This window comes from Gavialis gangeticus, unplaced genomic scaffold (genome assembly GCF_001723915.1).
Source record: "Gavialis gangeticus isolate Ggan-Ray unplaced genomic scaffold, GavGan_comp1, whole genome shotgun sequence".
NCBI classification, from domain to species: domain Eukaryota; kingdom Metazoa; phylum Chordata; order Crocodylia; family Gavialidae; genus Gavialis; species Gavialis gangeticus.
In genome coordinates, this window is record NW_017728993.1 from 35,150,349 (window position 1) to 35,154,901 (window position 4,553).

Below are 4,553 nucleotides of genomic sequence, written 5' to 3' on the forward strand. Positions count from 1 at the left end.
CTGGGAAATCTCTCCCAGTGCTATTAAAAAAAAAAAAAAGGATCAGGATCGCTGCCCTGCATGGGTTTTCGCCGGGTCCCACAGCCCGAGCTGCGCTGGGCCCACCAAACCCTGTGCACGTTGGCTTCCAGTGCCCCGTGAACTGTTGCACTTTGCTAGGTAGCAAACTAAAACACATGGGAGGTGTTTTATCTTGCTATGTACCAAAGTCATTTAAAGCAGAATATGCTGCCAAGCATGCAAACAGCAATGCCATTAAAGCTGTGCAAGAGGGCATTTAAGCCGCTTTAAAGGCCAATTTTGTAGCATGTACAAATGCCCTCTCTCTACTGTCCTGTAACATGAAGCACCAGCATTAAACTACTGTTTGATCCTTTCTAGAATAAGGATGGTGGCCACAGGTACTGAGTACATGAGCCCCTAGAGCCCTGGCCCCCTCAGAGGAGGACTGTTGGGGCCCAAACCTGAGGAAAATTATGTAATATTCCTTAAGAACAATGACTGAGGCGAGCGATCCGGGTTTTACGTTCACTGCGGAAAAATGTGGATTTTCTCCTTTAATGGAGAAAAATGTGGGTTTCCCCTTTTAGGGTCTCAGAGCTGCATGGGACTGTCGGGGAGTGAGGAGGGTGGCTGGAGGCAGGGGGTGCATTCACACATGCATGTGGCAGCCAAGCAGCTCCCTCCAGGTAACTCTATGGGGGCAGGGGCGAAGTGGCACAGGCAACGCAGCAAAGGGGGGCACAGCAGATACGGCAGAGAGAGGTGTGGGGGCACAGGTGATGTAACGGGGGTGGGGGCATGTGCCCCCTGAGATTTCTGTGCCCAGTGGGGCGTACAGCTGCAGCCAGGCTGGACCAGCTCCAGGCGGGAGCCACCTCCACAGCCCAACGGGAGTGACCCAGCTGGGTAGGGAGCATTATGCCACCACGGTGAGGTACAGCAGCAACATAAAGTTATGCCCCTGCTGCTGCCGGGCAGGTGGGGGCACTTCACCTTGGCAGTCATGGTGGCATGGTGCTCCCTATGGCACTGGGTCCTGCACACTGGACTGTGGAGACAACTCCTGCCCAGAACTGGTCCAAGTCACAGGCAACTTGTAGGAGAGGAACTGGGGGGGGGGATGTGCCCCCCCCGAGATTGGCTCCTGACTCGGCACTGCTCAGGACAGGGAAGTATTTTTTGGCACGTGGGCTGGCGGTGTGTTGAGTGGGGAGAGGAACTAAGCCACAGCATAGAAGTATAGGAGTGGATATGGGACTTTTGGCCTGCCCCCAGGCCTGCTCACAAACTGTGCCACCCCCCAGACTCAGGAGGCACCAGTCACCCCTGATCCTGGCTGCAGAAATCTCAGGGGGCACATGCCCCTGCTGCGTTGCCTGTACCCCCTCTCACCTTCCCAAGCATCACCATAGCCTGTGCTTACACCCCACCTTCCCCACATACCCACCCCATTCCCCACATACTGGAGGGCTGGGGTAGGGGGCACATGTCCATCATCTTAGGTGTCCCCCCTAGAAAAAATAAATTTTGGCACCTATGATAGTGGCTGAAAGAATCCTATGTTCAATAGGTATTAGCTTTATTGATATTTCCTGTTTCACCTATGTAATACTTATTGAAATTAGGTTTGTAATTGAAGGCACTTAGATCTGCAATAGTTTTGCAGGTTTCCTGAGTAACACTCCCTTTCTAATGAGACCACCATTCTTTCAGTTCAAGCAGCAACTCCAAATGCATTTGTTATACACAAGCACAAGCAAGATAAATCACTTGTCCTTGAGTTACTGCCTTTGGAGCTTCTTACGCATTGTTTGCAAAAACATCTGGAGGTTTTATTATTTATCAGATAACCCTGCATCGTATCCAAGATATGTGATATGAACAAAGGGGTTAAGAAAAACCTATTAGAGTTCCATACCCTGTTTCTATCTAGAAGAGATTTAAAATCTAAACCTAAATATTTAGTTGCATGGACAGCAAGCAGCACTACCAGCCACAGAACAGTGCCACGCATAAGACAGATAAGATATTTTAAACCAGCGTTAATTCTGGAACATTATTGGAATCTGAATGGTAAGTGCCATTCTGTACGAAAACACCTTTGTTCCTTCATAAGAAGATGCAGACTACCTTGGAAGGTACAAAGCTGCATGGTTCAGGGATCTATTTTGTAAAGAAAGAAATGTTTTTGCTATTTTTAGTTGGTCTAATGAAAGGTATCACCTCTGAACTAAGAGTTTTAGAGTTTTGTATTTCAAAGTTGCATGGAGCATTTAAACAACATTAGCACAACAGATCTAATCTAAAAGTTTGGACCAGTTCTTCAAGATGGGTTCCCATCTACTTTAAAGCTACTTTATCATGCTAAATCATTTTCAATGCCCTGATCCACTACAGAAAGCTGCTAAGGGCAGATACACAGTAACTCACTAGTTACCACAAGTTTAGGCTTCAGGCTTTAGTAATTTAAGACCTTCCAAAATTATGGCTTACTAAGTCTAAATATGGAGTTCATAATAAAAAACTTCATTGCAAAGCTTTCATTTAGAGTCTGGGTAAGTGTGGTTCTGAAGGGAGCTGGCAGGTCATACTGCAATATAGAAATAATCACAGCACTTTTAAATATTTAAAAGTCTTTCACACTGCTTTTGTGTTTTGTTACTTTTTTCTTATAAGTTTGAAAAATCCCCATCCCCTTTTCATGTTATCAATAAAAATACTCAAAATTATTTGTTGTTTTTTCTTCTTGTCAGCTTACTGATAACTGACAATTCTACTTCATTCTGTTTGTGCATAGCGAAGTGCCAACTCTCCAGAAACATTAAGGCCTCCCTTGAAAGAAAATGTAATTAGTAAATTACATCAAGAGGAAGCTTATACTTATTCCACAAGGAGCCAGACAGTCAAAGGTGACATTGTAAGTGTGGATTCTCAGTTGTAGTTTTTTTTCTTTGACACTTGCCATTTGCAATCTAAGAATACAGGGTTATGAGTCCAGCATACTGAGAGATTTAGAGACCGTTTGTGAGCCTAACTATAACTCAGTCAATTATTCATTTTTTCCTTGAATGCCAATAAAAGGAAGATTTTGATAACCATTTTCCAGAACAATTCCTCCAAGTCTCCCAATTGAATCACTTCTACCTTGTCTAAGATCTAAGCTGCATGCACAGCAAGGAAAGGATTGTCTTGATATCTGAATCTTGTAATGTCAAGCTGTCCATCTTAAAAGATTTATTTCAACAGCTGATAAAATGTAGAGTAACTGGAGGTAGGATACAGAAATTGCTAAACTTCACAGTAGCATCAAGGGACAGGCACAAGTATAGGCAATTCCTCCCTCCCTGAACAAACCCATCTCTTGATAAAGTTGCAATGAAATTTTAAAGAAGGGTTAAGCAGAGAATCGTAGAGGGCTGGAAGGGATCTCCGAGGTCACCTAGTCCAGTCCCTCATCTGAAGCAGGATCATCCCTAACCAAACCAAGCTACACAATGCATCAAGTAAACTCTAGATAAGACTGCCATCAGCCCTGACACAACATAGACCTAACACCTGAACCTGCCACAGGTAAAGCAGAGGAATCACAGTAGCCAACTTCCTGCTTCTATGAAACACTGTCAATATATGTTCAAGGGATCCTGGGTAGAGAGCCATGCCCCCTCGCCCCTACTACAGAGGAAGGCACCCCCACACGCACAGTCCGTGCCAGTCAGACCACAGGGTAAAATTCCTTCCTGACCCCAAATCTTGCAATTGGTTTACTTTGTCAAACCTAGTTTTTGCACCAGATAACTGGGTTTGGTTAGCTGCATACCACACTTTTGAGGTGTGGAACAGGACAACCCCCCACCCCAAACCAGGGATATTAGTTATTGCCCGAGTGCTACAGGGCAGGTGGTAGATATGCCCTGCTATAAGCAGCCATTCTGGATAAACCCGTGTTGCAGGTATAACAAAGAATACCAGTCTGTTACGGCCCTTTTCTTCTAACCTTGAACTACAGCAAAGAGAAGGCGCGACGGGTACTGGGCTGGTCCCGTTCTGCCGATGCCCCGCTCGTGGAAACAATGCCGTTTTCGAGCGTGCAAACTAGCGCTTCTTTGCACAAGCGGCACATCCCCCCAGCCAGAGGCTGTCGCTGTGAGGGCACGGCAGTGGTGATTTGGGACAGTGTCACACACCGCTCTCTGCTTGACTGGAGCCCCCCAAGGCCACTCGCCCCGCCAAGGAGGGGGCACTGCGGTCCCTCTCACGAAGCAGCCGCTTCTTGCTCGAGCCAGGCAGGGTGTCGCTAACAGGGCTTCGTCCACGAGGCCGTAAGAAAGGCCACGGCCGGTGCAGCAGTGTCCCGCGTGGCACCGGGGAGCGGGAGCTGCGCCTGACCCGGGGATTTGTCCGCCGCTCTTCACTCGCTACTTTCCTCCCCGCCCGTGTCCGCTCCCGGGGCCCGCTCAGCCGGCGGGGCGGCTCGCATCCCGCCCTCCCTCCCTCCCTCCTCCCTGCCCCGCCGCCCCGGCCCGCTCCGGCTCCGGGTGTCCGCTCCTCCG

The 4,553-nt window shown here is 48.0% G+C and overlaps 1 protein-coding gene across 1 annotated transcript in view; it reads right to left on the bottom strand.

Annotated features, from left to right (window-relative positions):
- Nucleotides 1–4,404, bottom strand: part of LPAR3 (lysophosphatidic acid receptor 3) — a 28,198-nt gene extending 23,794 nt beyond the window's left edge. Inside the window, exon 1 of the mRNA XM_019501535.1 lies at nt 4,188–4,404. The gene's annotated coding sequence lies outside the window, so the exon portion shown is untranslated. The remainder of the gene's footprint in view (nt 1–4,187) is intronic.
- Nucleotides 4,405–4,553: the final 149 nt, after the last annotated feature.